At 50.2% G+C, this 9,333-nt stretch overlaps 1 protein-coding gene across 1 annotated transcript in view; it reads right to left on the bottom strand.

Annotated features, from left to right (window-relative positions):
- Positions 1–1,257: 1,257 nt before the first annotated feature.
- KCNK9 (potassium channel, two pore domain subfamily K, member 9) overlaps positions 1,258–9,333 on the bottom strand; it is a 102,893-nt gene continuing 94,817 nt past the window's right edge. The window contains exon 4 of the mRNA XM_011938130.1: positions 1,258–2,007. The gene's annotated coding sequence lies outside the window, so the exon portion shown is untranslated. The remainder of the gene's footprint in view (positions 2,008–9,333) is intronic.

Below are 9,333 nucleotides of genomic sequence, written 5' to 3'. Positions count from 1 at the left end.
AAGGATAGTGCCGTACCCAAGACTGATCTCCTTAGGCCAGGAAGAAAGGGCAGTGCAGAACCTGGAAACCAGAGGCAGTGTGGAGAGAGGGCCTCCTGGCAGAGGCTGAGGCCCTTGCTTTAGAAAACATCCAGACCACAGAGTTGCCACAGGGGAAAGGAAATAAATCCTCCCTCCCTCTTTCCTCCAACCTCCTGACTTCCTGCCAGAGCTCCACATTGACCAAGCCTACATGGAAGCCACACAGGTTTGTTTCCATGGACACAGGGCAGAGTGGATAAAGGCGGAGAGGGATTTGGAGGGGAGAATAGAAGATTCCCCCTACAATGAGTCAGGCTGCTAGAGTCTGTCATTGCATCCAAGCTCACCTGGTTTATTAAAAACTGATGAGCTTGCATTAGCCAGGAGAAGGGACAGGAGTGGATCTGGCCATGGGGGTGATTTCACCCAGGACTTAAGGACTCTTAGACCTTGCAAGATGCCTGAATGCTGGCTTCATCCCCTCTAGCCAGCTGCCTTGGGGACAGACAGCTCTTCCATCCAGTTCCTGTTAGGAAAGAATAGGGAGAGCTCCAAGTGGTCAATTTGTGACTGGAGTCTGTCCCCAGAGCCGCCCCTGGCCCAGAGGACACACTGCCATCATTAGCTCAGCCTGCGTGAAAGTCCGCCCTCAGTCCTGGCTGGGGGCGAGGTCTATTACCAGTGTACAGGTTCTGCCCATTGCTGAGTGTCTATTCCAATGATGCATTCCAGAACTTGGTCAGCAGCCACAGGGTAAGTTGGGCGACCCATGATACCCACTTTGAGATGGACCTGAGCTACAACTCCATGGATCACCTCACTCCGTAATCACCTCCTCTGACTGCTAGATTCCAGGAGTCCTGGAATCAGTGTCAGTTCAGAGCCAGGGTCTGGCAATCCCCAAAAAGTCTGATCTTTCTCCTTTCTCCCAGTGCACTGTGTCCCTAGTAAATGGCCATAGCTGCCTTCCAGAAAGGCTATGAGAAAAATTCACAGGATAAATGTGTGGCAGTGTACCAGGGTCCTTCCTCAGGGACACCAGGTCTCCCTTTCATTCAAGGGGTTCTGGGTCTGTACTCTGGCTCAAGTCTGGGCTATTGCAAGGAGCAGCAAAAAGGGGCAGGTGCCGGGCAAATAAACACACTAGAAGCCACTTTCCATGGTAGACGTACAGCCAACAGGAACACGTTCCGGCATGCATACAGCTGAACTAAAAATAACCACAAAGGCAGTGTCTCAGAGTGCCTGGCACATAGCTGCATTTATTACAAGCATTACATACATTATCTCAGTAGGTGCTTTGACTCACAGGGAGATGTTAATAATTCCTCAAAAGCGCCCTGTTTACACGAGAAGCCTGAGGTTCAGCAAGGGTAAGCAGCAGGACCACCTGGCATCTGTATGACTTGGAGGCACTGAGCCTGGCAACAGACCCAGTCCCCGCCCCAGGGAGCACTGACCTTCCCCAGTCCCCGCGGGGCCCTGCAGGAGGGCCAGGTGAGACAGTTGCAGACGGGGGAACCCCACGGGGCACAGGCTCTGAGTCTGTTTATTAACGCGATTCTTGGTTGGTGAGGCTGACTCATTTGAGCTGCCAGGCAGTGGACTTGAACTTCTCAGGCGATTTCCCCAACTGAGTGACAGACCTTCTAGCTCTGCGGCCCGGCCTTTAAGAGGTTGTGTGGGCTATGCCAGCGAGCCATGCACCTTGAGCTCCATCCAAACCGTTCTCTTTGGATGAATGAGTCGGCTCTCAGGCAGACTTGGCAGGATTAGAATCACAGCTGAGGCTTGATTGGTTCCTTATAGCCACCAGCTCTAGACACGTTTTGAAAAGCGAGATCCGGATTTTTACCCGAAGCTGGTGCCATTCTAATTCAACCTTTGCCACTGCTGGTTAAGAGATGCTGAGGATCCAGGGAAGGATGAGACTGCCTCACTTACAGGAGAGAGCTGTTGTCCTCTGATGGGGCCGCCCACACAGTCCTGTTTTAAGGAGGAAACACAAAGAATTGAAAGTGAAAGTCACATTTAAAATGGAAAAGGCTCTATGGACTAAATATTTCACCCTGGATGAGGGTAAAACTGGAGTGGGCAATACGTAACCCAGATAATTAAGACCCCCTGCTCCTGATGTAAGATTTTATTGCATGTTGGAATCTCTATAGAGACACCTCTTATTGTTTGGGAAGATGATGTCAGCCAGTCATTAACTCATGTTTATCATGAACCTGCATGCGCCAGGCACTGACCGCCTGAGGAACAGTGTCCCCAGGAACAAACATGGAGCAATCAGGATAGGCTGACAACGGTTACGACATAGTGGCTTATGAAGGTTTTTTCTCACCGTGTGAGTCCAGCGTAGGCCAGCTGGCGAGTCCCCACCTTACCTCCTCTCTTCAGGACCTGGGCTTAGCAGCCACTATCTTGAAACTTGCCTGTCAGTGCAACAGAAGGAAAGAAAATCCTGGAGGCTCTCTCACAGTTCAGGTTGAAGCCGGGAAGTGATCTGTGCCGCTTCACCTGTGATTCATCGGCCGGAACTAATTACATCACTGCACCTACCCAGGGGACCAGGAAGTGCAACCTTGATATGCCTGGAGGGTGCAGAGGTGGGAGGGGCTGCTGCACAGCCTTGCTGACCACAGGCACACAGGATGGGTTGGTGATGAATGCCACCAGTGTTTCGGGGAAACCGGATTAATCAGATTTGCTCAGGAACCCGTAGGTTGTCAAAGTTCAAATTTTTCTTTAAGACAGTAAATGCTGTGAGACATCTTGTGGTGTGGGTTGTAAATCCGCACAAAAGGGACTTAGAAACACAGCAATGCCTGTTACATTTTTCTGGAGGGTGATGGAGGACCTTGTAGGACCAGCATGCTATGGAAAACATTTTAGGAGATGCTCTGAAGATTACCGGGAAAGAACTTAGCACACAATGCCTACCACACGACGATAGGCACTACTTAGCACAGGTGATCTCCTATGTCTTACTCGATAACGTCTACTTGACCATTTGCAGATGAGCCAAGTGACCAAGGACCCAGGGATACTAAAAGGTAGGGCTCACCCCTCTGGGTTGCTTGTGAGAATCATAAAACAAAGACATTCTGACACTGCTGATTCTAGAGCATAACACAGAGGTGCTCACGTGGGAAGGAGCTCATTTGAAAATTGGCACCTGCAAACTGGAACGTCTACTGTTGTGGCTCTTAATTGATAGGATTTTCCACTTGCAGAAAGGGAGAGTAAAACCTTTGAAACCTCACATTCTTTACATGGTGGCGTATCGCTGCCAATCACGACTTCTTTGTGGTTTCAATTGCCCTAGAGCATAACTGCTTTTTCCTCAAGTGTCCTATTCAGGGACCTCACAAACAAGTATGCTATGTATTCCTGCTGTGGTGTGCTCCTACAGCTCTCGTCAGACCATCCCAAATGTAGCCTGCACAGAACTTAGTAAAAATCTAACCACATGATGGAGGAACAAATCAAGATATGCAGAAAAGTATTTTAAGTGGCCGTTATTTCCCGTAACAGGTGCATGGTGATAACAGTGACGACAGTGACGAAGATTCCCTGGAATATGCTCCACAGTCTCCTGCCTGCCCACTGCCCCCCATTCCTCATTTGGGCAGCAGCACAAGCCCCTGTGTGTTTGAATTGAATGACCAGCAGCAGGGGGATGGTGGGGAGAGGGGAAGGTGCTGATGTGTGGGGTTAGAATCTCAGGTGTCCTGATCACAGTTCTCATTAGGGAGCAAAAGGAAGTTGTGGATCCTGCACTGATCACCCAGGGACTCGAAAACACCTCATCCACGACTGCCCTGGGTGTCCCTCTGAGCTGAGTGGGCCTTGGCTAAAATAACAGAAAAGACAAGAAAGGAATTCAGCCATGTTATCCTTTGAAGATTCTGGAAAGCACAGAGTTCTTAGGAAGCACTAATCTGGTTCACTGAGGATAGAAACTCTTCCAAAGAGAAGAGAAATAGAAATTGTCTTAAGTCATAAACCAAGAGCCAGCCCTGCTGTGGATCCCCCAGTCCACATTCTTGGAGCCACTGGACCCCAGGATGCAGTTTAGCAACAGGCCCTGAGTTGGATGGTTCCACAGCCTCTCTGAGCTCATGTCAGGGTGCTGGCGACCTCGGATCCATCTCCGAGCCAGGAAGTTCTCCTTCAGGGCCAATGCAGGTCATGAGACTAATGTTTGGGGTAGGAGGAGCAGAGGAAGAGAAGGATGCAAGAGCCTCACTGGCTCTCCAGGGCGCAGACTCTGACTTCATCCCATCATTTAGGTATTCGGGGAATGCTGAAGGACTATTGTCTGCAGACGTGGCTCTAGGGTAGAGCCATGAATGAATAAAGCAAGTGAAAGTCCCTGCCCTCTGCCCCATGGGGCTCATGCTCCCCTGGGGGAGACACAATAGACATGTCAAATATTTAGTAGTAGCAGATGGTCATCAGTGCTAGAGCAGAAAGCAGGCTGGAGAGGCGCCCTCCAAGAAGGTCACATCTGAGCAGAGACACTGGGACGGGAGAAGGTGGGGTGAAAAGAGCTGCTGGTAGAGGGAACAGCAGGTGGGGGTGCCACGTGGGCGCATCTGCACGCCATGGAGAGCACAAGCCGGGCACGCAGATAGGAGCCAAGCTGACTGGTAGGAAGGACCTGGCTTCTAGCCCAGGCATCCACGGAAGGGTTGAGGAGAGAAAGCAATCTGTCCTTATTTACATCTTAAGAGGATTTAAGACCCCAAGTCACAATGCAGAGAACAGAACACCCAGGAGCAAGTTTTTCCGTATGTAAATTAAGCCTCAATCACTAAGAATTAAAATTCTTACCAGGGCTCTGGCCCATCTGTTTCCTGGATGAGCCCTGGGTAGGTGCCCTGGGGGAAGCCAAACAGAGCTGAGCAGGTAAGCAGGGAAAGAGGAGGCATGGCCTCCAAGACAGGCAAAAAGCAGCCTGGCTTTGTGTGGCCAGGTTCAGGAACATGACCTGTGGCCATGGTCTGCTTTTGACCAGCATCTCCCATTAATCTCTGGGACAGCTGCTGCAGCATCACCTGAATGCTCTTTAGAAATGCACCTTCTCAGCCCCATCCTAGATCCAGACTAAGGGCACGACCCAGAAACCTGTCTTCATGAGCCTTCCAGGTGGAGCTCAGGAGCCCCAATATTGGGCAGCTCCTATGGAGCTGGAGGGAGCAGATTTGCCTTCCATATAAAGAACACTGAGCACCTGTTAACTGCCTCGTTTTCCCTTCTTGTGTCCATACACACACCAGTGAAAAAGGGCAGCATGGTTTCTCATTTTTAACTCAGATTCCTTGGCCACGAAAGAAAAACAAAAATCAGCAAATCTGGTCTCGGTTCAGTTGAGGTCAAACTCTTGGTTTGGTTTCATTGCCTTCTGGAAATGGTGCTCATCTACTTTCTGGTTCCTGGATCCAATTCAAGCTGCACAATATAACGGAGTCAGCACATAAAGTCCAAGAAGGATAGTCTCGTATTTTAAGGCAAATTCCTTACTTGATCAAGGTTGTTAGGGGAAAGGCCTCAGAGCAGGCCTGTCCACAATGAGGAAGACCAAGAGCAAACAGGGTATACGGCCAGGACTGTCCACCTTGCTCTCTGCTTTCAGAATGTGGTTTACAGGCAGGAAGACGAGGCATCAAAGCAGGTCTTGTCCAACCTTTCTCAGTGAAGAAAGACCAAGATACATTTGTAAACGTGCCATAGAGATTTTAATGGAAAAAAATTAGAAAAGTGCATTGTACAACACCACATTAAATGATTTTTTTCTGTAAAGACATTGTAAAATATATACAGGGCTGCGTACCGCACTCATTACAAAAGAAAGATGCAAACCCTTGTGTAAGTTACATACTCTACATGGGCTGGATGTCTACTTGGACTTGTAAACATTGGTGACTAGGTTTTTTAAATATTAAGTAAGCTGTGACAATAATAAATACATCTGATATTTGATGGTTGTCTCATTCTGTTGAACTTCAGAATGGCATTCTAAGGCCGTTTGTGAAGGTGTGCCGTCTCCGCAGACAGAGAAGGCCAGAGAAGATGAACAAAAGAAAACAAACAGAAGCAGTAGGCTCCTTTCGAATCTGGTTCTCTGTGGATGAGTCTGAACCGCTGATTTTTGCCAAATGTGATGCAGCTTCCCACCAAAGGCCTGACACCTTGACCGCAGTAGGGCCCGTTCAAATCCCACTCACTAAGGTAGGAAGGTGGGTCCCTGCTAAGTGTCCGGGACCAACCATTTCACCCTCCTGGAATGTGAACACACAGTCCCAAGGTGATTAAGCCCATTTCTGCTAGAACTTTCCTGATTTCCATCACCCTCCCACAGGGAGTGCTCTGGCAGGCCTCTGGTAGCATCTTCACAAGAACCAAATCCAGGTCCCGTTACTGCACAGTCACAAAAATGCCCAGCAATGCTGGGGGCTGGAGAGGAGGAATACAAATCCAAAGACCCACAGATATCCAGTCAATGCACACGCGCACACACACCACAAATGGACGCGCGAGGGTCCATAGCCCCACGCCCCACCCTCCCCAGGAGGCGCCCCATGAATATATGCCAATCATTTTGACGGGTGTGAGTTCGGAACTAATTCAAGCTTAATTTCCTCCATGCCTGGAGTCACGACAAGTTTTCTTTCTTGTTGATGTTTTAAGGTACAAGGATACACAGTTGGCTGAAGTCAAAATTACTGTACATCTAAGAGGGATTATCAGCAATTTCTTGGCCTGCTGGGAATGGACTAGAAGTTTTTTCTCCTTAATTCAGTGGTTTAAGTTCTACTCATCTTTGACATCTCTGTCCCATGTCTCTGTTTAACTGCAAGGTGCCTCAGCCATGTTTTTGGATATACCTGATATCTTAAAATCTCCCAAGTGGGGCTAATCTGTTTTCTTATTTAAATTTTAATCAATGAAATCAACAGTTTTGCCTAACCCAGTGCAATGTCTATTTAGTGGACATTTCTGATAAAGCAGAAGATGGACTGAGATGATCTCACAAGGTCCTTCCCCACCACCCCCCAACCACACACACACACAAAACGGCTGTCAAAATGCTATTTGTGGGCTGAACAAACAAATATATAATTAGCCTTTTTCAGGAATGTGCTCCTCTGAGGAGCTATCAAATTATAGAGAAATCGTGTTAATTGTGGGTTCTGCTTCACTGGGTTCCCACTAATCATGTTTTTCCTTTCATCATATTTTTCCACCCAACTTCTAAAATTCCAAGTGAGAAAGTAAAACAGTTGCTGAGACTTGTTCTGGTTCCCATTCCTGCTCCCTGCTCCTCGGCCTTGCTTCTAGACTCTGTGCACTGGGGAGGCTGTGGTCCGTTGGCATCTTAGTCCTGTGAAGGCAAGGACTTGATTGTCTAGCTCACCATCCTGGTCCCCTCTGAGGCTGACAGGCAGCACATGCTCAACGTGCTCAGTCAATAGTGGCTGGAGAAACGGCTGAATCAGCAGCCGGAGTTGCACAAAGGGGCCCCCGGGAGCTGCCAGGCCCACTGTTGCAGCAGCTCATGCCTCGTAGATGTGTCATCTGGGAGAAGTGGACTTTGGTTCCCTGGAGCATGCTTTCACCCACACCACTGTCCAGGCATCTGTGTCACTGGGGACTGGGTGCTGGGGTCATCAAGGAGACCCCATCTGATGGGAAAATCCAGCAGAAGGATCAAAAGTGCTCTGTGGGGACAGTCTCCAGTGAGAGGATAGGGAGTCTACAGAACTAATCTACCTGAAACAGGTGATGTCCTTGGGAGAGAGAATCTGGCCCCTGTGTAGGAACCCAACCCAGTGCTGGAAAGACTGGGCCCTGTCTCTCCAAATTCCCCCACTGAAATGTCAGTCCAGTATGTGACTACACCCTCACTTCATCCTCACCAGTATCTGCCTGGAAGACACCTGCCTCTTATCTCACCTGGCCATTTCATCTTTTGTAGGAGGGGAAAAATGACTTGCCAAGGCCAAGTGGTCCTACCACAGATGAGGAGGGAAAGGAACCAGAGTTGGGTGCTTACGAAGGCCCCTGATGTCTACACCACCCAGTGCCTGGTGGCTAGAAGAGGCAAGGCTGTGAGCTCAGACTTTAAGAGGCAAAGACTCATGGCTGAGGCTTACAAGACCTCCCTCCTCAAAATCAAGCACTGCTCTCTGGATGCATAGAGGTCTACGAGGAACTGACTCCCCCTTCTGTTTCCCAGCTGGACCCTTCAGGTGCCAGGACCAACTGTCACCACATTGAGGGAGGTGCTGGTGACAAGAAGGACAAGCCCTGCCTCCCCACAGACTCCAGATTCCCTGCCACCCTGTGAGTCCCACACAAAGCTTCAGACAAAACCCAGGCACACCCTGGGGGCAGATTCCCACCCAGTGTGTTGGATGTTTTATCACAGCAGCATCTGCAGAACAGGGGTTTCCACCCCCCGTCCTTCCAGAACAGTCCTGTCTTCCAGATCCTTCTTTCACAGACGGGAAACGAAGGCTCGGGGGGGCATGTTTGCCAGATGTGTTTGAGCATCGCTGTGCTTCTCCAGCTCCTTGTCAGATCTACCTCCCGGGACAGGCGGCCAGCCTGGGTCACACCACAGGGTGGGAGGGTTCGGCAGAGGCTCTTCCACCCCATCGCAGAGCCCTGTCCCTTGCAGGGGCTGCTGCAGGCTTTGTGGGGCGGGGTGGAGGGATGCCTGCGCCCTCCGGCCACATTCTACTACACAACGTACTGCATGCCGTACCCAGCTCAGGTCCACCAGCCCACCCTTCAGGCCAGAGACCCAGTACTGCTGGTCTCGGATCTGCCCTCTGGGGGCCACTGTTGTAGAGAAAAGACGGACAAAGCTCTGGGTGATTAATAACTAACAAAGGCTTCATCTGAACATGGCTCTTGGCTTATGGTTTTGTCTGTGGTGCTGAGCCCAGAGCTGGGCTTTTGAACCGGGTGAAGAAACTGGCAGACTCAGCACATCTTTTTCTGGCTGACCTGGTGCTCCTTCCTCTCTGATGCCTGCCCATGTGAGATGCCCACTGCCCCCGCCCCGCGTATGTATTTGATTGACCTGGAGATGACACCCCCTCCATCTTCCTCCTGAGACATGCCCCAATCTATGGCCCTTCCTTATGGCAATCTGAGGGACCCGTCCCACCCCGCCCCGCGAGCTTCAGGATAGGTACCTGGAAATGTGCAGTCAGGACACCTGACTTGGAGTTCCAGCTTTGCCACTTTTCTGAGCTCTGTCACCCCATATGCCAAGTGGGAGTGCTCTGCGCC

The sequence above is a fragment of the Colobus angolensis genome, unplaced genomic scaffold, assembly GCF_000951035.1.
Source record: "Colobus angolensis palliatus isolate OR3802 unplaced genomic scaffold, Cang.pa_1.0 Scaffold17, whole genome shotgun sequence".
NCBI lineage: Eukaryota > Metazoa > Chordata > Mammalia > Primates > Cercopithecidae > Colobus > Colobus angolensis.
Note: the sequence above shows the minus strand (reverse complement) of the source record. Positions and strands in the feature narration are given on the sequence as shown.